The sequence below is a fragment of the Pan troglodytes genome, chromosome 7 (genome assembly GCF_028858775.2).
Source record: "Pan troglodytes isolate AG18354 chromosome 7, NHGRI_mPanTro3-v2.0_pri, whole genome shotgun sequence".
NCBI classification, from domain to species: Eukaryota; Metazoa; Chordata; class Mammalia; order Primates; family Hominidae; genus Pan; species Pan troglodytes.
In genome coordinates this window covers 68,526,600-68,552,920 of record NC_072405.2, presented here as the reverse complement: position 1 = coordinate 68,552,920, position 26,321 = coordinate 68,526,600, and the positions used below count along the sequence as shown (strand labels likewise).

The 26,321-nt window shown below is 36.5% G+C and overlaps 1 long non-coding RNA gene across 1 annotated transcript in view; it reads left to right on the top strand.

Annotated features, from left to right (window-relative positions):
• LOC134810875 (uncharacterized) overlaps positions 1–25,329 on the top strand; it is a 29,333-nt gene extending 4,004 nt beyond the window's left edge. The window contains exon 2 of the long non-coding RNA XR_010159581.1: positions 24,833–25,329. This is a non-coding gene — a long non-coding RNA (uncharacterized LOC134810875). The remainder of the gene's footprint in view (positions 1–24,832) is intronic.
• The last annotated feature ends 992 nt before the right edge of the window (positions 25,330–26,321 follow it).

Here is a 26,321-nt window from a genome sequence, read left to right as displayed (position 1 = left end):
AAATAACTGGAAATCTTATTAGTATTAATGTATTAGCATTAGTATTAATGATGCAAGTATTAATTAATCCCACAAATACATTAAAATACTTACTACATATTTATCGTTATAATATGCATAGCTCATTAAATCGATTATTTTATTTCTGTTTACCACTAAAGATTTTATTTCAGAAAATTTTTTTGCTGTTATTTGCTTTATAGCACTCTCCCAAAGTGGTGCTATTTAAGCTTCTAGTAGATAGCTAATATCTATTCATTAAGCAGATCAGTCCCTTATACTCCAGAATGTGTTTATCAAGATGACAGGAGCATTTCTGCAGAAAAGAAAACCATTTTCACATTTTTACGTGGAACCATATCACATATTGCTTGAGCCTTTGCTCCTATATTTTGTTGATCAGACAACAGTCTCCAAAGATGGGCATTCCCACCTTTACATTTCTTTCTAGATGCCTTTATGAATTTATTAATGATTAATCAAACCATTTGAATGCATACACCACACCTTTTGCAATCACTTAGTTTGGAAATAACTTAGACTATCTCTTATAAATAAAACATGCAAAACAGACAAAATCAGTGCTTAACTTTTTTTTTTTAATTTTACTTTACGTTCTAGGGTACATGTGCACAACGTGCAGGTTTGTTACATAGGTATACATGTGCCCTGTTGGTTTGCTGCACCCATCAACTCATCATTTACATTAGGTATTTCTCCTAATGCTATCCCTCCCCCAAATCCCCACCCTCCGACAGGCCCCAGTGTGTGATGTTTCTCGCCCTGTGTCCATGTGTTCCCATTGTTCAATTCCCACCTATGAGTGAGAACATGTGATGTTTGGTTTTCTGCCCTTGTGATAGTTTGCTGAGAATGATGGTTTCCAGCTTCAACCGTGTACCTGCAAAGGACATGAACTCATCCTTTTTTATGGCTGCATAGTGTTCCATGGTGTATATGTGCCTCATTTTCTTTTTTTAAAAATTATTATTATACTTTAAGTTTTAGGGTACATGTGCACAATGTGCAGGTTAGTTACATATGTATACATGTGCCATGCTGGTGTGCTGCACCCATTAACTCGTCATTTAGCATTAGGTATATCTCCTAATGCTATCCCTCCCCCCTCCCCCCACCCCACAACAGTCTCCAGAGTGTGATGTTCCCCTTCCTGTGTCCATGTGTTCTCATTGTTCAATTCCCACCTATGAGTGAGAATATGCAGTGTTTGGTTTTTTGTTCTTGTGATAGTTTACTGAGAATGATGATTTCCAATTTCATCCATGTCCCTACAAAGGACATGAACTCATAATTTTTTTATGGCTGCATAGTATTCCATGGTGTATATGTGCCACATTTTCTTAATCCAGTCTATCATTGATGGGCATTTGGGTTGGTTCCAAGTCTTTGCTATTGTGAATACTGCCCCAATTAACATACATGTGCATGTATCCTTATAATAGCATGATTTATAATCCTTTGGATATATACCCAGTAATGGGATTGCTGGGTCAAATGGTATTTCTAGTTCTAGATCCTTGAGGAATCACCGCACAACCAGTGTTTAACTTTTTAACTAGAGGCAAACTCATTGGCTGTGAAGCTAACAAGTATTCATAAAGTGTGTTAGTTTCTCATTGCTGCTGTAACAAACGTCACTAATTTAGGGGCTTAAAGCAACATAAATTTATTGTCTTGCAGTTCTGGAGATTAGAAGTCTGAAATCAGTCTCATAGGATGAAAGTAAAGATTCTGGTAGAGCTAGTTCTTTCTGAAAACTCTAGGGGAGAATGTGTTTCCTATCCTTTTCCAGCTTCTAGGGTCCACCTACATGTCTTGGCTCATGGCCACTTCCTCCTCCTTTAAATCCAACAGCATAACATCTGCATGTGTCTCTGTTTCCATTGTCATATCTCTGTCTGACAATGACCTCTGTCACCTTCATTTAAGGAAACTTGTGGTTACATAGGGCTTATCAGGTAATCCAGGATAATTGCCCATCTCATGATCCTTGATTTAATCATATCTGTAAATTCTCTTTTGCCATTTAAGGTGACATAGTCACAGGTATTAGAAATCAAATATAGACTTTAATGGGAAATATTTTTCAGCCTACCTAAGTAAGTATTTTGTAATCATGCCTTTGTAGTGACAAAATGCTAAAAATGCTTATCATCTAGGAAACCTAAATACTATATAACAAAATATTAAAACCTACTTATGAAAATAGATGAAAAGAGTAATCATTGTTATTCCCATTTGATATCTGAGAAACAAATATAGAACTGTTATGAATTGCAAACCAGAGAGAGTCAGAAATAACAAAAGGGGTGTTTGGGGATGAGGTTCACAAAGTGAAGAAGGGAAATCCAAGCTGGAGGCTGAGAACTGGAGGAAGATCATACAGTACTGTGGCTGTCATGAGAGTGTGGCAATAAATAATTCTGCATTTAGCTTGGCTTAACAGATGGACTGTTGCCTGCCTAAGATTGACACTAATTGATACTATGAAATATATACCTGAAAGTAAAATACAGCTGTGTAGCTAGTTGGAAAAACGAAGAAATCCCCATGAATCCTTCAAGTACAAGGTTGGCCCATCATGCTGGGAACCAAGATGGTTCCCATGTTTGACCTACAAGAATTACAGACTTTTGCTAACTCTAGAATCTTTTTATTTTTTATTTATTTTATTTTATTATTATTATACTTTAAGTTTTAGGGTACATGTGCACAACGTGCAGGTTTGTTACACATATATACATGTGCCATGTTGGTGTGCTGCACCCATTAACTCGTCATTTAGCATTAGGTATATCTCCTAATGCTATACCTTCCCCCTCCCCCCACCCCACAACAGTCCCCAGAGTGTGATGTTCCCCTTCCTGTGTCCATGTGTTCTCATTATTCAATTCCCACCTATGAGTGAGAACATGCACTGTTTGGTTTTTTGTCCTTGCGATAGTTTGCTGAGAATGATGGTTTCCAGTTTCATCCATGTCCCTAAAAGGACATGAACTCTTCATTTTTTATGGCTGCATAGTATTCCATGGTGTATATGTGCCACATGTTCTTAATCCAGTCTATCATTGTTGGACATTTGGGTTGGTTCCGAGTCTTTGCTATTGTGAATAGTGCTGCAATAAACATACATTTGCATGTGTCTTTATAGCAGCATGATTTATAATCCTTTGGGTATATACCCAGTAATGGGATGGCTGGGTCAAATGGTATTTCTAGTTCTAGATCCCTGAGGAATTGCCACACCGACTTCCACAATGGTTGAACTAGTTTACAGTCCCACCAACAGTGTAAAAGTGTTCCTATTTCTCCACATCCTCTCCAGCACCTGTTGTTTCCTGACTTTTTAATGATCGCCATTCTAACTGGTGTGAGATGATATCTCATTGTGGTTTTGATTTGCATTTCTCTGATGGCCAGTGATGATGAGCATTTTTTCATGTGTTTTTTGGCTGCATAAATGTCTTCTTTTGAGAAGTGTCTGTTCATATCCTTCGCCCACTTTTTGATGGGGTTGTTTGTTTTTTTCTTGTAAATTTGTTTGAGTTCATTGTAGATTCTGGATATTAGCCCTTTGTCAGATGAGTAGGTTGTGAAAATTTTCTCCCATTTTGTAGGTTGCCTGTTCACTGTGATGGTAGTTTCTTTTGCCGTGCAGAAGCTCTTTAGTTTAATTAGATCCCATTTGTCAATTTTGGCTTTTGTTGCCGTTGCTTTTGGTGTTTTAGACATGAAGTCCTTGCCCATGCCTATGTCCTGAATGGTATTGCCTAGGAAGTCTGGCAGAGACACAACCAAAAAAGAGAATTTTAGACCAATATCCTTGATGAACATTGATGCAAAAATCCTCAATAAAATACTGGCAAACTGAATCCAGCAGCACATCAAAAAGCTTATCCATCATGATCAAGTGGGCTTCATCCCTGGGATGCAAGTCTGGTTCAACATACGCAAATCAATAAATGTAATCCAGCATATAAACAGAACCAAAGATAAAAACCACATGATTATGTCAATAGATGCAGAAAAGGCCTTTGACAAAATTCAACAACCCTTCATGCTAAAAACTCTCAATAAATTAGGTATTGATGGGACGTATCTCAAAATAAAAAGAGCTATCTATGACAAACCCACAGCCAATATCGTACTGAATGGACAAAAACTGGAAGCATTCCCTTTGAAAACTGGCACAAGACAGGGATGCCCTCTCTCACCACTCCTATTCAACATAGTGTTGGAAGTTCTGGCCAGGGCAATTAGGCAGGAGAAGGAAATAAAGGGCATTCAATTAGGAAAAAAGTAAGTCAAATTGTCCCTGTTTGCAGATGACATGATTGTATGTCTAGAAAACCCCATTGTCTCAGCCCAAAATCTCCTTAAGCTGATAAGCAACTTCAGCAAAGTCTCAGGATACAAAATCAATGTACAAAAACCACAAGCATTCTAATACACCAATAACAGACAGAGAGCCAAATTATGAGTGAACTCCCATTCACAATTGCTTCAAAGAGAATAAAATACCTAGGGATCCAATTTACAAGGGATGTGAAGGACCTCTTCAAGGAGAAATACAAACCACTGCTCAATGAAATAAAAGAGGATACAAAGAAATGGAAGAACATTCCATGCTCATGGGTAGGAAGAATCAATATCATGAAAATGGCCATACTGCCCAAGGTAAGTTATAGATTCAATGCCATCCTCATCAAGCTACCAATGACTTTCTTCACAGAATTGGAAAAAACTACTTTAAAGTTTATATGGAACCAAAAAAGAGCCCGCATCACCAAGTCAATCCTAAGGTTTTCCCAAAAGAACAAAGCCAGAGGCATCACGCTGCCTGACATCAAACTATACTACAAGGCTATAGTAACCAAAACAGCATGGTACTGGTACCAAAAGAGAGATATAGATCAATGGAACAGAATACAGCCCTCAAAAATAATGCCGCATATCTACAACCATCTGATCTTTGACAAACCTGACAAAAACAAGCAATGGGGAAAGGATTCCCTACTTAATAAATGGTGCTGGGAAAACTGGCTAGCCATATGTAGAAAGCTGAAACTGGATCCCTTCCTTACACCTTATACAAAAATTAATTCAAGATGGATTAAAGACTTACATGTTAGACCTAAAACCATAAAACTCTAGAATCTTTAATTATATTTCTGTGGCCTTTCACAGAGACCGTGCTTAACCAACATGTGTTCAATCTGGCAAAGTTGCTCCTGAGCTTTAAAAAATGGAAAGTATATGCTTATGGATCATGGCTACTTCACCATTTTTTGTATTGGTAATCTAGTATTAGTTGGCAGAAGGAGATGAACAACATAGGAAAATATTAATGTTTATAGCATAATTAATCACAGAACATGCCAACAAGAACATATTCATCTTAAACTGGCAATAATATGAGTGTAAGAGGCTATTTGCATAGGAAAGCGAACACTGGCTGTTCTACTCAACATGTCATCCAACACTTGCTTGATGTTCTTATTATAAACTCCAAAGGGCCAAAGTTTAAAAGGAATGTAAAATTATTCAATTCATAATCCAGTAAAAAAGTACAGATTCAAAGACTCTTCCAGTGTAACGTTCTAAATTTCAACAACTAGTATCAGTTGTTTTTAAGTACAACCTTTTGTAAATGCTTTCAAATGCAGGTGTTTTAGACGATTTTGCATCTCATCGTAAAGATCATTTTAGGTTTAGTAATTCCTGGTAAAGTACTGCTCTTTATTTTTTAAATGCATAAAGCATATTTAACATTATATAATAAAATTATAGCATTGTATGGTAATAAAATGGATTCCCACAAATGCGTTTTAGTAATAAATCCTAGGGGCATAGATTTTTAAAATAAATATAAAATGTAAACTGAATTTTAACTAAACAGAATAAAATATAATGAAAACTCCTGAAAGTGGCATTCCTAAATTTTGGTCTCACAAGTTAGAATTGAGATGCCCATTAAGGTTGAAGAAGGGGTGCATAGGGAAAGACACACACACACACACACGCACACATGGACACACACACACAGACACAAAGACGTAGCAAGTGCTTTGAAAATAGAATCATAAACTTTTAGAGATGTAAGAGACCTTAAAAAGACATTTAATCTAAGCTCCTTAATTCCAGATAAAGAAATTAATATTTAATATCACATTATTGCTAATAGAATTTTCCAAAAATTGAAGCAACATAGGAAAGTGGAATATTTTACTAAAAAATCATCCCCAATGTTTAATAGCCAGTGCAAATAAAGAAGTAAATTTTTTAAAGTGCTTATTAAATTCTAAGAAGGAACTTGAAGGCCTGGAAAAACAGAAGTCAGAAGCCAACTATAATCTCAGCCTCTATCATATAAGGTTTTTATGACCATGGGTTAGTCATTTAGCCTTTTTGAACTTGGTTTCTTGGCCTACCTTCTATGAGGTTTTGTGAGACTTGGTGAATATTTTTACCATTCATCCAGTGGTATGGTAATATTCTCTCCTATCAGCTATAACAGAGTTTGTCAAATGGTTTTCCTAAATCCAAGTCAATGTTAAGACGATTCTTAACATATGCTGTCATTTCTTCAACATATTAAAAAGTTTGTCACTTCTGTAATCCTAGCACTTTGGGAGGCCGAAGCGGGCGGATCACAAGGTCAAGAGATCGAGACCTCCTGGCCAATATGGTGAAACTCCATCTCTATTAAAATACAAAAATTAGCTGGGCGTGGTGGCACGTGCCTGTAGTCCCAGCTATTCGGGAGGCTGAGGCAGGAGACTCACTTGAACCCGGGAGGTGGAAGTTGCAGTGAGCCGAGATAGTGCCACTGCACTCCAGCTTGGTGACAGAGTGAGACTCTGCCTCAAAATAAATAAATAAATAAATAAAATTTGTTGGGTATAAATGTCTGTTAACTTTCCTGTTTATCAATGAGTTGATCACTATGCTTTCTGTGACTTATTCATTTATATTCTTTGATTATTTTTCTATTGGGTTATTAGCTTAATTAATTTGAAGTGTTTTTTAATATGTAAAGAATATTGCCTTTTATGTTGTTTACAATAAAAATGTTTTCTTTCATTATGTAGCTTCTATTTTAATTCTCTTTCTCTCTCTCTCTCTTTCTTTCTTTTGTTTGAGATAGGGTTTCTCTCTATCACCCAGGCGGAAGTTCACTGGCATGATCTTGGCTCAGGGCAACCTCCACCTCCTGGGCTCAACTGATCCTTTCACCTCAGCCTCTCAAGTAGCTGTGACCACAGGCAAACAACACCACACCTAGCTAATTTTTTGTAGAGACGGGGTTTCACTATGTTGCCCAGGCTGGTCTGAAACTCCTGGGCTCAAGAGATTCTCCTGCCTCGGCCTCCCAAAGTGCTGGGATTACAGGTGTGAGTCACTGTGCTGGGCCCTATTTTAACTTTCTTGATGGCTTTGCAGAATTTAAGATTTCAATGTGATCAAATCTGCCAATGTAATTTTCTACAACTTCTGAATAGTATGTCCTACTCAGAAAGACTTCCCAGATCTTTAATAAAACTATTTTGTATTTTCTCTTATTATATTTAAAATTTTAACACAGTTTTCTTTACTTAATCTGGAACTTATTTTCTGAATTTTGTGGGATAAGGCTTATATCCTCTTACTTTGTTTGATACACTCATGTCTCAAACATGGGCTTATGTTGTTACCCACCGGCTTTCATAGTGGTTTGATCATAGTGACAACAATAGGTTGGTTAAGCGGTTAACAGTAGGACATATCATCAAATCAGGATGTCACTATTAAAACCAAATGCAGTAACACTAATTTGTTAAAGTGACATGGTATCTCTGATTGAGTTGCTTTGTTTGAGGAAACTCACTCACCCACTTACCCTTTACCAAGATCTAAGAAAATCTGGTTGTTTTGCTTTCCTAGCTGTTTCTAGAATACTAGGGAACATTATGAATAAGGGGTCAGTTTTAATCTGGATTTAGCTTAGATGTGTTCAATATTTATATCAGTACTGTATTAGATATCCTCTAAGACGGAAGTTGAGGTAGTTCTGAGTTATACTCATATAGGTGTGTATAAATGTTTATGCAGATATAAGTTGTTTCTATGTAACTTGTTACATCTTCCAAGACTAATCTGAAGCACTTTGCAGCACTGCTATCAGAGCGTCATTCCATGGAATTCAAATGAATTCAGCCTCGTAACTGCAGACACTTGGAGTTAGACAATCATGAGTTAATATCTGTGTGAAATCATATTGAAAAGACAGTTTTTGTACTTTAAGGTGATATTCTGTTAGTGAGATTAGGAATTTAGCTTCAACCTTGCCAAATTTGGAATTTAAAAGCTGAGAATTTGGAGACAGGAAGAATTTTCTAATTACGAAAAACTTTAGAGTTGCAGGAGGGATTGGCTTCTCTAGATCAGAAGCAGAAGCAGAAGGATGAATTCAGGGAGTGACTCTGGTGGCCCAGAAGAATCATGAGAGCTCAAGGCCTACTGGATAGTTCAAGGAAGGCACCTGGCAAATGCTTATTATATTATTGATCAATAAATAACTTCTCTACATTCTGATGGGAAAGAGGTCATGGAAGAGAGAATTGTTTAATGGAAAGACAAAAGTTAGGTAAATTGATCAACGGTTAGAGAAAAAAAAAGGTTGACATTCAATACGTCATTAGGTGCTAAGATTAAGGATGCCCAAAAACTTGAAGTCTACATTTGGAATCATTGCTGCCGTTCTGGCTCTTAGATTATAGTTACTTTCTAAGACTGCATTGACTCCTGACAATTTTTAACGTATGCTGCTATTTCTTCCCCGTCTGAGACCATCGCAGGCTAAAGAAGAGAATGGCATAGCCTTACACTCAAGGAGAATCAGGAGGGCTCAGCTGCAGCACAAGATCATCCTGGAACTTCTAAATTTTCTATGAAAGGGGCTTATTTAGTTAATATTTTTGCCATAGAAGGAAGAAATTGGGGCATATTCTCACAAGTAGTATGATTAATATATTGTTTAATTTGCACTAAAATTTTAATAGTTGAATCTCTCTTCAAATAGTTCACAAGCTAAGTGAAGAGAGCGCATGCTGGAGAAGTGGATAAGTCCTTTGCAAGAATAAGAAAAAGCTTTCTGCTTTATACAGTGAAAGCACGTGCAAAATATCTATCTAACTCATCATGCTAGCTGCATGTGCACTAACCAGAATTTTATGTTTGTCTGGAAAGTTGATGGATGCTCATTGCAACACTAATCTCATTGTTTCGTCTTTTGGCTTCCTGACACCTATCTTTAAAATGGTGTGTGAGGATTAAGGCAGACATTTTTGTTCTTACCATAATGAAGGTAACACTGATACCCTGTTTCTAGTTATAAAGAATGGGAAAGCAATGTGGAGCCAGTGTATCTATTCTTCTTTGTGACAAGGAGTGATTTATAGCATCATGCCATGCTGAGCATATGCTCTATCTAACAAGGACAGTTGTTATTATTTGAGTAAACCATGCTAGATCCAATTCCAAGGAAAGTTTTGAAAACTTTAATTAAGTTCTACAGGATGATTTTTGTTTCCATTTCTGTTTTACTCAATTGTATGTCTGTTAGTGCCACACAATAAAGGGCTGTAAGACAGGAATGGGTTTACTATTAAATGTATCATTCAAAATACTGTTCTGATATTTTGCTGATACTTTTCCTTTCCTTTTCTTTTTTTTTTCATTCCTTTTTGCCACCATGGTCGCTATGATTTAATTGGTTTATTGATTTTAGATTGCAATCGTATTTCCAAAAAGTCTACAGAGGAATGGTTTAAACAGTCTTGATTTTAATGAAAAATTGAGCAGAGATAATTACAACAACAGCAAAAATGTAATAATAATAGCATTAAAAGGAATAATATGTGGTAGTTGTATAGGATGTGGATGCTGACAAAGCCTTTGAACTCTCATGATCTCATTTAATTTCAGTAGATTCAAATCCTTCATTGGATTTTAAGTGGTCTTGTTTTCATTTCCGTAATTTGTCCTCATTTCTGTAATTTATTATTTCCACATTTATATAATTGTTTTTCATATCTATAATTTATAAGCCTTTTTTTTTTTTTTTTTTTTTTTACTAATCAGTAAAACCTAAAACAAGCGTGAGAAAAATCCACAGGACTTACAGCTTAAGTCATGATGTGATTTTTTTGTTTGTTTCTTCAGAGTGACGTGGATGGCTCTGTCAAATTGGGTGTTCACCAGCAAATTAATGGTTGGAAAATTACCATATGCTTTCTCCTCGACACACTCCTCCATGCGGCTGCCATGCCTGTGTTGAGCAGAGTTTCCCTCTAATCTCACTTCACTGGTACATACAACACCAATGCCCGTTGATGACATGGTCCCTTTCTTTGCAAGCAAATGACTGTGGATGGTACAAGCATATTTGACAATAACTAAATTTGTGTTAGAATCAAATATAATACTAGAGAAACACAAAAATCAGAATACTGTTATTTTGACACATTCAGTTATCTTTTAGAAAATGCTCTCCTAATTTTCAGCTTGATGTGATCTCAGCACCCAGTAGAAAGCTGAGGATTTTTCATCCCATTGACAGGAATCCATTAATAAAACAACAATCTTTTGTGTGTAGTAATCTTTAATCTTATTTTGTCACATAGTTCTCAGTAGCATTTCCACTCGTTTTACAGTATAATTTATGGCACTGAAACAACTCCTGCCCTGGAAAAGGTCAGTCTGTCAAGGTTTACTTGTCTTTGAAGAAAAGTAATAGAGCATTATTTATGAACCAAAGAATACACTTCACTACTTTAATCAATCAGGAGGATGCTTGTATTATTGTATCTTTTGCCACTATTCTCCCCCCTTCCCCTAAAAACCGTAAGCAAAGGAAATGCCACTCTTGCTTTCTCTTTCATGTTGCAAAAGGCCTCTTACCTTTCATGTCCCTTTTTCTTTTGTGTTTATGGCACTATGGAAATAACAAGCTTGATGGTGTCTGATATCTGGGAACAATTTGTCAATTATGAGCAAGGGGTTGATCTTTCTTAAAGATCATAGAACCTCTGGACAGATTAACCAGCCCTATCCCATATGCTTATCATGTGACATTCATCTGACAAAACAGAAGGGGATTTGCAATTAAAAACCTCATGAATAAAGACAAAGTTGAAGAGGTTTGAAACTATCTTAGAGAGCAATCAGCAAAACAAAAACAATTTCCATGTTTTCATACAGAAGATCCCAAACATAACCACAGTTGGTCCCCATATGTTTCTAGAAACCGCCACAGCACAAATTAGAACATGCTGTGTGGGAATATGAATTGGTAGTTCATTAGAGAAAACAGTTACAGTGTGAATAAATGTCTTCAATAAGGATTTAATTTAGGTTAGAAAGGACATTGGGTGTGAATTAAATAACAGCTACTAATGCAATCTTGTTAAAGTTTAAAAAGTATATAAAAATCTATATCTAATTATAAAATGATTAAATATAGGTCTATGTATTTTTAGTACTCTGTTTTATAATACACTAGGAGGACTTCCGGAATATGTAAAATTATGTAAAGAGCCAGCCAATGATGACTCTTTAGAACTAAATGGAAAAAATAAACTGCAGAATTGAAAAAGCCCGTGAGTGAATTATTTTGTTTTAAACGTAACATTAACCAAAGCCTCAAATAGTGTATTGAGGCATTATAGTGGTTTCCAAGTAGATTTAGAAGATAAGAGGGGGTCAATTAACCTTAAGTTATTAGTTTATTTATTTACAACTACCACAAAGATTTTGTGGTGGCCTGTATTCAATTAAGACTATAACCTCTTGCAACAAAAACAACTGGTTAATTCAGCCAAAACTTTAAAAAATAACCCTTGTCCCTCAAAAAAATGACAAAATTAGTTTAATTTCCCAAAATAAATGAGCTGGATTTTAAATATTTAAAAATGTATGTAGTGATTGAAAAGAATCACTTTTACATGCAAATAGGTATTTTGAATACTAGATTGGGTATATAAAGTTCTCTCAAGGCTCAAGATGGGAAGGGGCCTTGAAGGCAGGCGTGAAATGGTGAGGGGTGTCGACTTAAAATGGTATCTGGTTTGCCTCCCTGTTATAAGTCACCCAGCTTCTTAGTAAAATACTTGTAAGGAAATGAAGCACATAGGATAAAGATGTGACAATTCATAATGTCAAAATATAAGGCTGACTGCTGCCGTAGCCTAAAAGACATGGGATAAAATGGAAAGACAACAGATGAAAAACAGAGCCATACCTGAAATGGAGCATCTGGCTCACTGGAAAAGAAGTGGGAATATACCATGCCCTTTCCAAAGTAAGCCCCCACATTCCTTCCAAAGTAGGGATACCCCACAACTGCTTTCCAATGTCTGTTCACTGGCTTGTCAATCCTTAGCTGAGGCTCTGCCATGAGCGTGCAGTTGTTTGCATACCACTTCCCTGTGATATCACCTACACAGCAAAAAGCTCCCTCCTTTTTTTTTTTTTTTGGCAACTGGGATGTTACAGTTCTCATAAAACAAGAAAGGAAGAGATTGACGGTAATTCGGTATGTTGGAGATGACAATAAAAAGAGGCATACAGTGGGAAAATGAAAAAGGCTTCATAGCTATATATGTATTTGTATATATGTGTATATATATGTATATGTACATATATATTTATGCATGTGTATATATTTATGTATGTATGTGTATTTGTGTGTACACAAGTATAATTACAAGTTTTATTGAATGCCATAAATTTGTGGCATAAAGAGTGTCAGGGAGTAAGAATAGGAGAGGCTACCATCTCAAGTCAGCTAATTAGTCTAAGCATTGGTTAAGAGTTTAGGCTCAATAGTAGACTGTTGGGCCAAATAGCAGTTCCATAGTTTGTTTAATTTCTGGATTTTCTTTTAAGAGACAGGGTTTCACTATGTTGCCAAGGCTAGAATGTAGTGGCAGAATTGTAGCTCACTGCAGCCTCAAGCTCCCAGGCTCAAGTGATTCCCCCCAACTCAGCTTCCTGAGTATCTAGAACTACAGGCATGTGTCACCTTACTGACTAGTTTATTTAATCTTTAAGTCTCAGTTTCCCCACTTGGAAATTGGAGACAGTAATAGTAATTTCTTCAGAGAATTTGTGAAAATTAAGTAACCTATGTAAACTCTTCAACTCTGCCTGGCACATACAGGACACTCAAACATATGATTTCTTTTAATTAGGGAGTAGAAAATGATTGATTAAGGAAAAAATATCTTTGAGGTACTTTAGTGTAGGAAAAGCCAGAGGCACAATCCATAGAGAATGAATGTTTTACACTGAGGAGAGAGACCCTTGTATTCCTGGGGCAGGATGGAATCTTATCAATACACAAGCAACCCACTAGGAAAACAATCAAGCCACATATTGATATTTGCTCCTTATCCCTTGGGCCACCATTTGAGTAAGTATGGCCTTAATTCCAACTGTTTTGATCGGCATCTTTCTGGCGGAGAGGTCAGTTTTCTCAGGCCTGATATGCCAGAGGAGTAACTCCCCTCTATGAGCCCTTAACTAATGACTAGCAGGAGTTGGCATTGGTATATATTCCACATCCTTCTATCCCAGAAAGCTACCAAGCTTCCTAGACTTTTCTCATGGAATTCAGTTCCAGTTACTTACAGTGTAGCTGACTTTATAGGGCACCTTTACTTGGTTGCCTTCCCTTCTCTGACTCAAGTTCCTATTCTACTACTAGTGATTTCTTCACCAACCATGTAAACTACTACTTGCCCTAATTCTTGTCTCAGGAGCTTCTGGGGAACTCACATTGAGACACCACACGTACTTCTATGTCAAACAGTGTCTCTTGCTATATCTCATTTAAATCTTAGTAAACAGAAAACAACAACAACTGCAACAACAACAATGTAAGACTTATTAAAAGTACAGCAAATTTGGGGACTAATTGAATGTGACTTTCAAAGCCAATGGCAGAGACTAGAGCATGTACTTTGACAGGGTTCATAGTCATTTCTAGTGAAAAATATTGACAAATGATAGTGTGCTTTATGTCACAAGAATTTTATAGCAGCTAAGTTTTGTGTATTAAGACCACATGATGTATTTTCACACATTCCAAAAATAAACTGTTATAAAGAAATACTGAGAAGAATACTCTATTTAATACTCCATTAAGCAGTAGATTGAAATTAAGAACTCAAGAACCATGAAAGCATGATATAAAAGAATGTGATGACATTAAGCCATTCAAAATGTAGGTGTATAAATATTTTAAATTAAATAATTGTTTTATATAATCTAGTTATAAAATTGAATGAAAATGTTTAAAATTATTAAAGAGAAAAGGTATGATGCAAAAAACACTAAACAAACATAACTATCTGCTTGAAATTTCAAACTGTATTAACAAATACTAACACTTTGGGAATGAGTAAAAGTGAGGAACATATATAATCTTACATTAAATGATCAAAACACAAAATTCCATTTTTGTTATCTTTTAGAATTGAAAATAAGCTACATACTTTCCAAATCCTAAAAGGAAAGTAAATGAATAAGTCTGTATATAAAAATGGAAGCTGAAGGAAACAGAAAAGAGCATAAAAAACCAAAAGCAAGATGGCAACATTGTTTGACTTCCCTGACTACAGTAGAAATTCCCAAGGCCAAAGAGTTTCTGTCTGATCGGCTGGAATTTACCAGCTTCGGGAAGCATGCCTTACACATAATAGAGGCTCAATAGTTATTTGTTGCCTGAATAAAAGCCAAACATACCATCTTTAAAGTAGACGTAAATGTGATCATCTTAATCTACCTAAAAACAAACTGTGTTGAAAGTAGTTTACAAAAAAAAAAAAATTCCAACTGCTTTAAAAATCACCTAATCCAAAATGAAATAAAAATGATTAAATTTTAATAGCATATCAGTGAAATATATTTTAAAAACCCTTAAAAAATATAAAGGAATGCTAAAATAAATAGGACTGTTAATATTGTTGAGACCGTAACACTTTATTTTAGCTTCGACAGATAATGTGTAAAGACATAAAAGTGGAATATCAAGGATTTAAATAAAAAATTAATGAGATTGAACTAATAAAGATACAATTTTACATTATGTAAAAAGAGATATACTTTTTTTCTAGTGAATTTCCCCCAAGATACTAAAAATGCATTAAAAGTTACAATAATTAAACAGTATAATGCTGATACAAGAATAGATTATCTACATATATTTGGAAATAGAGCTTTATGTTTGTGATAAAGTTATGACAGCCAATGAGAAATCAATGCATTACTGTTATATAATTTTGCAAAATGGATTATTTGGGGGAAGAACTCTTTGCCTTACAACCTGCAGTCAATTAAATAATAACGATAAAAAGAAACCAAGAGGAAAAGAAAAACCTAAAAGAAAACATGCATGAATGTTTACTCTCTGCCTGAGAAAGGATTTTCATACGCTTTCAAAGCAATTAAAAGATTACATCTAAAAATACCTATATAATTGTCCTTTAAGAACTCAGGATTACCTGAGTATTGTAAATCAACATGAAAATCTAATAAATGACAAGCTGAGTATTATATTTGTTACATGCATAATTTATAATATTGTATTTGTTATATATTTATATACTTAATATTTTGTACATTATAGTTGATATTCCAAAAGTAATTTGTAAATCACATTTATTTTTAATTACCTTAAATATAAAGAGCTGTTATGAATAATAAGACAAATTTGAAATCCTGATTTTTTTAAAATAGATGAGTCATGAACAATTTACAAATTAAGAAATATAAACAAAAATAAATATACAAAATGCTCAATCTCTTGACTATTCAAATCAATGCAAATAGCAAAAAGACATGGTATTTTTATTCAACAAATTAGAAAGAATATCTTTTAAAGTTGAATAATTGATGCTTATGTGGTAGGTGAAACCAATGGTCTTAGGCACTGCTAATAGCAAAGTAAATGAATACATTTCTAGAGAGCAATTTGGCATCAGATTTCAAAAACCTTTAAGAATTTCCATGTTGTTTCACCCAGAAAATCTACTTTAATTAAAGCTGCAGACAAATATTCATGAGGAATGTTCATTATATAATTTTAAAGTAACAATGAATAATTTATAAATTCAGAAAGAAAAGACGTTTCTTAAACAAAAGAAAAGAGAATGATAGATGAAAAAATGGAGAACTGTACTAATGTAGAGCGAGTATTTTGTGTTAGGAGAGAAACTTGTGTTTTCCAAGGGTAGAAATGAATTGACTAGCTCTGGGGTCAAGTTAATGGAAGAGACATCACAAACAAAATGCATTTGGATATATCTGAGTCCCAAAAATAAAGCAACATTTTACTAAAATATACCCCAAAGTGAGGTTAACAGTGGCAAATAGCCTGGAACTTGAAATGGCATTGATTAGGCATCAGAAGCATCACCCCAGTAATCAAGGTCTTGTGTAGACCAGGGTAAGTAAGTAGCAGGAAGACTTGATGAGTCAATGAACATAGAAATCTTCCTTGTGACTTAACTCACTTGCATATACTTTTTTTTTAGTTTTTTCAGACAGGGTGTTGCTTGCTTTGTCACCCAGGCTGGAGTACAGCAGCACAATCATAGCTGACTGCAGCCTCAAACTCCTGAGCTCAAATGATCCTCCCATCCAGCCTACCGCGTAGTTGAAACTACAGGCACGTGCCACCGCATCCCACTAATTTTTTTGATTTGTAGTAGAGTCAAGGTCTGGCTATGTATCCACAGCTGGTTTTGAACTACTGAGCTCAAGCTATCCTCCTGCCTCAGCCTCCTAAAGTGCTAGGATTAAAGGCATGAGCCACTGGGCCTGGCCCGCATATAGAGTTCTTAATGAACATTCCTCAATATTTCACTTATGCACTTGTGTCTGGGGATTTGTATCTTGCATGCTGAACTGCAACAGGAGACAGTTTACATAGTAATTTGGACTTTGGGCTCTAGAGACAGACAGACATGGGTTCAAATGCTAGTTCTGCAACTTCATATTGATATTTTAGGTAAGTTATTTAACCACTAATTCTCATTTCTTCATCTGTATAATGCAGATAATTGCACGTGTGTGCGTGCATTAGATGTAAAATGTGTGCATTAGATATAAAGTCGAACACCATATGTGGTGTTAATGGCACATGTTAGTAGTAGGTATGTACGTATGCGTATCCTGACAGAGTCTCTCCTTGACCGATCTCTGTTGACTTGGCCTCAACCATGGCCCATAAAGCCTTGAATGAAGACTAACATAGGTTCTAATAACTTGGGGCTGCATCCCCAAGATACCGCTAGTCTCCCTTAAAATGCCTGCCTGAGGAAACTCCAGACTGCCAAAATAATTTACTGTTTGTTCCAGCTAATATCTGAAGGTAGGGTTCTCAACTTCCCATATCTGTGGGAGAGCAGGAGCCTAACATTCATAAAGGCTAGTTAGCAAAGCCAAATGGGTTTCACATGCAACAACCTTCCTTTCCTGCTTTCTGTAGTTTTCTACTTCCCTGCTTCTACTGAGCCCACATTCTGCCCCCCACCAGTCCCTCACTGAAGCACATAAAAGTCTCTAAATGTTTGAAAGACTTCCAGAGAAGATACACCATCTCTTCTTATAGGCACTCAAGGCTTGAAGATCATACTTTCTTATTTAATTTCATAATTACTGTAATGTATGTGTGCGTGTATTTCAGTCTAATCACTCTGTCTCTTTTTGCTTATAGAGATAAACTCATATTCAACTACCATTTATTAGACATTTGATATTAAAAAAAGAAATATTCATTTAGCCTTTATAATAACTACAGAAAATAGGCCTTGTTAACCAACAAGGAAAATGAAATTCAGAACAAGAAATTACGAGGTATTGAGGGACAGAGCAGGGATTCGAGCTGAGCTATCATGACTCCTCGGGTGCCATCTAGTCCAGGGAGACACACAGTGTCTGTGCCGCCACCATTCTTTCCTACATCTCTGGCACACATTACTATTGAACGTGGAGCTGTGTCTTGCTGCATGGAAGCATGGTGCAGAATCCTCCACAAGGACTCCCTAACAAGTGACGAGAATTGGCATAAAAGTTTGAACTTATTTGCCATCTCTGATTTGACAGAAGATTATCATAAAAGCACAGTCATTATTAACTTAAAAATGCTTTCTGTTTTAGTCCGTTTTCATGCTGCTGATAAACAGCATTACCTGAGACTGCGCAATTTACAAAAGAGAGAGGTTTCATTCGACTTACGGTTCCACATGGCTGGGGAGGCCTTGTAATCATGGCAGGAGGCAAGGAGGAGCAAGTTATATCTTACGTGGATGGTGGCAGGCAAAAAGAGCTTGTGTAGGAAAACTCCCCCTTATAATAACCATGGGATCTCATGAGACTTACTATCATGAAAACAGCACGAGAAAGACCTGCCCCCATGATTCAATTACCTCCCACTGGGTCCTTCTCACAACACGTGGGAATTCAACATGAGATTTTGGTGGGGACACAGCCAAACCATTTCACTTTCTTTGTAGGACATTAATAATCACTGAGGCGATCTGTGTCTCTTTTACATAAAGGAGCCCCAAATAGAAAGGAATATTCCTATACTATCCAAAACTTAACAAAAACAGAGCTTTATTCCAGAGTCGGTACACTTTCTAATGAGTTCATATTCATCTTACTTGCTTCTTTATGTTAAGATCTATGGCTTTCTAAATTGTATTTATTTTATACTCCTACAGTATCATATCCCAGTACCTAAACGGTTATATACAATGACCAATAAAATGATAAGGTACAGTTTCAAAAAAGAAAGATATGTATGTGTATGCCCTTTTCCATCCTTACCAGAAGGAACAGCTTTAGACTTGAACATGAGAATGTATTTTAAAGCTTATAAACTAGGAAGACACAGTATTCTAAGGAACAATAATTAAAGCTAAGGAGATTATAATGCAGCCACGAATGGCTATATCACTTGTTTGTGCACTGAAATTGAAATAATGCTGTTCAAAATTCTATTGAAAATATGATTGCTAATATCAGAGATAGTATAAATGAAGCTAAAATTTAATGAGGAAAGAAAATAGAATGACTCTCCAAGCCTATGTAATTTGTTCAACTCAGAGCTAAATATATTATCTTAAAATGTATAGAAACTGATATGCTCAACATACCACAGCAGTAAAATGTTAGTGGGTTACCAGAAAATATTCATTACTTCTCCTGAAAAATGATGATCCTTTGTAATAAAAAGTAAGAAGGTGCATGGTGTTTCTTCACAAAGAGTTAGTGTTTACTGTGAGGGTGACTTTCATGTTGAAATGTTACAAGTTACACAAATTTCTCATGGATTACAAGGTATTCTTGGTGTTTGCAGAATGTAATGAACAGCTAACTGAAGGTCAGCATTTCACCAATGTTTAAATCCATTTACTATTCTGCTGGAAAATGTCCTGAAAATTGTAATATATCCCAGTTTATTTGTTTAAATGCAATACCTGTGAATTCAGAAATTACATTATTTAGAAATATACGGCAGAGAGGAAAGGAATGAGATTCCCATTAATGGAGAAGATGCTTTGTCTTGTTACGAAGTTTTTGTTTTTTCTGTTTATAACACAAAGTCTGTGTCAATGGATCATTGCCTATCTTATGGGACCAAAGGAATATACCCTTAACCAAGAAATCTCCTGTTTACTTGCCTGAGATTTTGAGAAATAGTATCAGCAGTTGAAAGTCTGTTTCTAAAGGCTTATATTTTAACTGGTTGAAGCATCGCCCAGTTGGGAGATTTCGAAGGAATGGATACCAGACTTCCACCGTTCTTTAACTTCTTCCTTCTAGCACCTTCCGTAGGACATAGGGGAGGAATTTCTAGTCTAGTAAAACAACCCCTAATCTTCCCTGTTTCTTCTTTATCTCACAAAATGCCTGTCTGCTGCAATCCTGTATGTATGCATAGGTGTATATGTGTCTGTGTGTGAATATATGTATGTCTGTATATATGTATTCACTATTTATTCATTAATACAGTTACACATTCACAGAATATCTACTAAATATTTACTACATGCCTGTTGTGCTATTGCAGAAAAGTAAAGATGAAGAAGACTTGAAATGGTACCAAGTCTGAATCAGACAAACCCAAATTAAATATTTTACTCTGCTGCATATTGTCTGTGTAATGTCAGAAACACGGCCTAAGCTCTTCTTTATAAAATGAGGGTAGTAATATCTAGCTCCTAGAGTTGTTGTTGGAAATATATAATTGCCTTGTGAACAAAGCACATAGCACTTCACCTTATAGCAAGCACTCAAATAAATAAATAAATGCCAGATACATAATACTGATTAAGTTTTAGTAAAAATCATTCCTTCCTTCTCTTTTATCATAAGGTTTTCTCTCTCTCTACTAGGTTATTCCTATTAACAAACAAACATTTTGATATATCATTTGTGTAAAAAATATTGTCCTTGCCCCACTTTTGTACCCACTTAGAGCCTCACTTCTTAGATCATATTTACAGCAAGACCCCATAAGTAATCTGTACCCATTCTCTTTAATTCCTCCCATTCTGCTTTGAAATCAATCAAATCAGGCCTTCTACTGCCCAATTCCACAAAAACTGCTTTTAGGAAGACCACCAGTGGCTTCCATTTTGCCAAATCTAAAGGTCGGCAGTCAGTCCTTGTCTTAATCTGTTGTCAGCGTCTTCTGACAAGTTAATGTCTCCTTCCTTTTTGAAACACTTTCTTTTTTTAAAAAAATTATTTTTATATATTTGAGGGAGTACAAATGCAGGCTTCTTTCTTTCTTTTTTTTTTTTGAGAAGGGGTCTGGCTGTATCACCCAGGCTGGAGTACAGCGGTGTGATCTTGGCTCACTGCAAACTCCCCCTCCCGGGTTCATGCTATTCTCCTGCCTCAGCCTCCCGAGTAGCTGGGACTACAGGAGCCACCAAGCTTGGCTAATTTTTTGTATTTTTAGTAGAGACGGGGTTTCACCATGTTAGCCAGGATGGTCTCGATCTCCTGACCTCGTGATCCGCCCACCTTGGCCTCCCAAAGTGCTGGGATTACAGGTGTGAGCCACCGTGCCCAGCCGAGTGCAGGCTTCTTTCATGCATATATTGTGTACTGGTGAGGTCTGGGCTTTTAATGTACCCATTTCCCGAATAAGAAATATTGTATCCAACAGGTAATTTTTCAACCATCAACCCCATCCAACCACCTCCACTTTTGCAGTCTCCAATGTCTATTATTCCACTCTGTATGTCCATGTGTACTCATGGTTGAGCTCCTACTTATATGTGAGAACATGCAATATTTGGCTTTATGTGAGATATTTTCTATATTAGGCTTCCCAGAAAAAATATTCTCTTGGTCTCCTTCCCACCTCACCAGGAGCTCCTTCTCAGTCTTCTTTGTGGATTCCTCATCATCTTCCTGACCTCTTAGACTTAAAGCATTCCATGCTTAGTGCTTAGAATGTTTCTCACTCCTGACATTTACTCCCTTCCTGATCTCTTCTAGTTTCATAATTTTATATGCCAATGACTTACAAATGTATATCTCCAACCTAGATCTCTCCCTTGAATTCCAGACTCACATAGTCAACTGCTTAGTTGATATTTTTCACTGCATGTCCAACTGACACCTTGGAAATAATGATATTGGTCTTTCTTCAAAGCGCACTTTTCCAGCAGTCTTTCTTATCTTAGTAAATGGCAACTCTATCCATCGTTCACGCCAATGACCAACCTGTCATTTCTGACTCTGCTTTTCTCCTCATATTGTATGAGGAGAATACAATACCTCATTTATCAAACCTGTCGCCATTACCTTCAAAATGGATCCCGGACTGGCACATCTTACCACTCTGGCAAAACACCAGCATCTCTTGAATTAATCAATTGCTACCTAACTAATTTTCTTGTTCTTGCCTCTCCACAATCTGGCAGCTAGAATTATTCTTTTCCATTTTAAATTGGCTTATCATATCTCTTTGTTCAAAATTCCCTAATTGTCTCACTTTTGGTAAAGACCATTGTACTGACAGGGGCCCACAAGCCTGCCCTACGATCTCCTCCGCATCCACCCACTCCTCTCTGACACCGTCTCCAACTATGCTCCTGCCACACTGGCCTTCACAGACAGACATGCTCCAGGCTCAGCAATTGTACCTGTGTGTGTTTCCCTCTTCCCCAGATATCCACAGGGCTCGTTCCCTCATCCTCTTCAGTCTTTGCTCAAATGTTCCCTTCTAATGAGGAGTTCATTGAGATGCTTTATTTAAAATTGCATCTCTACCCCTCCTTTCTTTCTCTCCACAGCAGTTATCACCATCCCATGTATTGTTTACTTCACTTACATGTTTTATTTATCAGCTGTTTTCCATGCTAGAATTTAAACTTTATGTGAGTTCTTTTTTATTGGTTTTTAATCTGTTTTGTTTGCTAATGTTTTCAGAGTTAAATCCAGGTTTTGTGGGGCCTGGAGCTTCTACAATTTGGCTGTACCTCTTAAAAACATGAAACGAGGTATGAAAATTGGTATTTATTTAGAATGACAAGAAAAAATTATAACCAGGTTACACTTTTTAAGAAGCTTACAACTGAAACACCACAAAATTTAATGTCTTAAATAATTGCCCAAAGTTTTGTTGCATACTGTTTAATCAATATTAAGTGATAATTTTGTCATATAATTTTCAATAGATTGAAACAGAAAATGAAAATCTCTAGCATGGTTAATTAAAATTGTTTTAGTTTTAATAAATTGAAAAGTTATTCTGCTTCATTAGTGTTATTGGTAAAGTCATGTAAATTTTCACAATTGTTGTCAAATTTGGGGAAAGCAATCAAGCTTCATTCATATGGGAGTTTTCTAATTTGGAGGAATTTTTCACATGCTAACCTCTGGCTCTGTGCATTTCTATCCTTATTTTTTCTCCTTTACACGTACATTTCCGGTGTGCAGAGTCACAGACATTTTCGGATCATGAGACAAACTCTGGTTGGAAGAATTAGCATAAAGAGTGACATGAGAATTCCCGGAAGAAATACCTACATCCAATTGGCTAACAAGAATGTAACTATACTCAAAAGTGACTGCAAAATATGTCCTACTAAAAGCAAACTAAATGTATTCCCAACTAACCTCCCCACAGGAGAATTGCAAAATTGCCCAGAGCTACTGCAACACCACCATACAGAGGGGCAGCATTATGGAAAGAAAGTCAGTGATGAGAAACAGTGGTCTGAACCAACTGCAGCCAAAATATCTTACTTATATAAATGTTCCAAAGGCATTTGATACCCGATGGCCTTGTGGGGAGGGAGGGCACCTGTGCAAATGAAGCGAGCAGAAGCTTGATGGTGAGTCTGCCTCTGGTGCAATGCTTAGAACCGCACTGGATACAGAGTACCATCCGAAGAAAAATTAGGTAAATGAAATGTTCATTGGCCATATTGGTAGGCTTTTCAGAAAACATACAGGATACTCATTTAAGTAACAGTTTTGTATAAACAGTGAATGATTTTTAGGATTAGCTATTAGGTTTTTGAGCAGTCTGCTTAACAACCGGTAAGATAAAACTTTACACGTAGCTTCTATATTTGATTTTTGTTTTTAATTTTAAATAAATTTTATTGCACACATTTAAATATTTATACCAACTGGAATTTATTTTTATAATTAATAGATGGTGTGGTTTTCACTTACTGTTTATGATTATTTCTTCTTAATGGTTTCTTATTATGCTGCATGCTTTTTGGGAAGAGGCATATCTCACCTGATGTCAGAGGGAGACCAAGGGAGGGGTGGTGAACGCAGCCTGCACTGGGTGCTGGGTAAATTGTCTGTAGGGAATTTATAAACAATAATAACAGTGACTGAAAGCCGGCCAGCTTTTTATTATCATCATGCACTGGCAATTCTAAACAATGTCAGTAATAACATACTTTTCCTTGCTGGGGCAAATCTCTACCACTGCCCCGCCCCGTTGGTATGCTACTGTTTTGAATTCCTGTCTCCCAGCTCAGCGCTCTTGTTATTGAGTACAGAGTAATTTTTCTGTAAATGTTTGTGAACTACACTGAAGTCTCACTGAGGGCCTGATCTATAGCAGCAACTTTATTAGATTTCTTTTGTTTTTGTATCCAGTTTCTCGAGAATTTCCCATTTTTCTTCCAGCTCCTTCACTAAATTTCACCAATACAAGCCAATTTCCAGAGCCATATTTTACACCCTGTCTCCTACTTCAGTACTGCTGTCTTCTCCAACAACAACACACGGCACTTCAAAACTTCATGTTCATGATTTTCCCCCACATTTATACCAAACCTCTGCTCTGGGGGAAAATATTTTCTTTTGTTACTATTACGTGGCCTATTTTTTGGCTAGGTCTTATCTTAGTGCCACCTATCATGCTTAGCAGCTGAGTACTCGACCTTTAAAATATGGAGTAAAATAAGGCCAAATTTTCATTATGTGCTGGACATTTTTCAAAGCACTTTTGCCAACAAACAAAAGATGAGCACTTAACAGCTACTCCCTATGAGTAGGTGTTTTTCTAATCTTCCCTTCAGAGATAAGGCACTAGGAAGTGAAGTGACACTCGTCCAGCCACCCAGTAGTGAAGTGGTAGAGTCAGGCTTTGAACCGCAAGTCATTTCAGAGTCTGCGTCTGTAACCGATCTGAGCCTGATGTTTCATGTGTATTATCTGATCTCATTCTCAAAAGACTCCATGCACTAAATTATATTATTCTCATTTACAGATGAAGACACTGTGGTTGGAGAGACAAAGTAACGTGTCTAAATTCATGCAGTTGGTAAGGGGTGAGGTCAGAATATGAACCCAGATCCATCTAACATGAAGCCATGCCCTTCTTGGGCATTGTTTTCCACTACCAGCTTCTGTACTGTGCCAGGATACACCATCTACAGAGGGCCCTGGGAGGCTCATGGATCACGTGAGAAGTTGCCACCACAGATGGAAAACCACTGAAAGGAGGATAGGTGGCTCAAAGACAAAGTTCCCCCACTGTCTAATTGTAACTCTGGGCTGTCAGGGGCTTCAGGGCACCATGGTAGCTGTTGTCCAAGGTGCCTGCATTTGTCACCTGCCTCAGACACCCACAACTGCCATGGGGGCACAGCCAGTGCAATGTGGAGGTGCAAGCACCCTGGGTGGCTTAGAGATTGATGTGTAGAGATTATCAGCCCCCCTTTTATTTTGAAGCTTTTTGGTGCAAAATAAAAACTCATAAACTAAGTTTTCTTTTCTCTTAGAAGGTTATTTGCCCTTATTACACTTTTGGTTAATGTTATGGACTTGTCCATAAATGTTTTCTCCCTGAGTTTCCTCTTCAGTGGAAAGAGAGCATGTTAATAGAAACATTTTTAAAGGGTTAAAAAAAAAACCCTTTTTGTACTTAAATTTTCTGATCACATTACTTTGGTCTCTGGTTGAGATATGCAATTTTACACACTCGCCTCTTCCTATATTGTTTGTGTCCCACAGTCTCCTGGTTAAAATGGGTGAAATATCCATTTTAATTGCTGTGAATCATTAGTTTGAGACTTACTTCATTAAACAAAAAATATGGAATTAAAAACATATTCTGGAATAAAAATGGTTAATAAACAGAAAGAAATGCAACATGGAGGGTAAAACTCATGACGTGGCATACTGCAGACTAACATGCTACCCTTCCTTCTTGCTGTCTGGAGAAAGTTTTCCTTTTTCAATCAATTGTTTCTCAGTCCGCTAGGCACAACCTTGGAATTTTTTTTCTTGTGTTTGTGAGGATGCTTGCAAAATTGTTTTGGATGAAAATGCAGGAAGTCAATACTTGAAAAGTTTTCGTGGCTGGTTTTTTTTTGGTACCATTTAGATAGGAGAAGAGCTGAAGGGATCAAGGATAAAAGTAAAAGTGTGAATGACATAGGCAAGAATTGTTTTTCAAAAAGGGCTTAAGACTGAGGCAAAAGAGGGTCTGTTGGTTTATGCCTTTCCCCCTTCTTGCTACAATCATTGTCTCAGGAATGAATTCATATTCTGCATCATTTTCGGTTACCTTTATAGTCTTTCTTACAAGAATGAGAAATGAAAATTTTAATGCCTCATATATTCTATGAATTACTGTAGATGGCTAGACTGCACTACTTTGATCTTTCCTATATTCTGTGGTTTGATTGGATCGTGATGTGAATGGAAAGCAGCACAAAACAAATCAGTTTCTGAGAGAACGACTTTAACAAGAA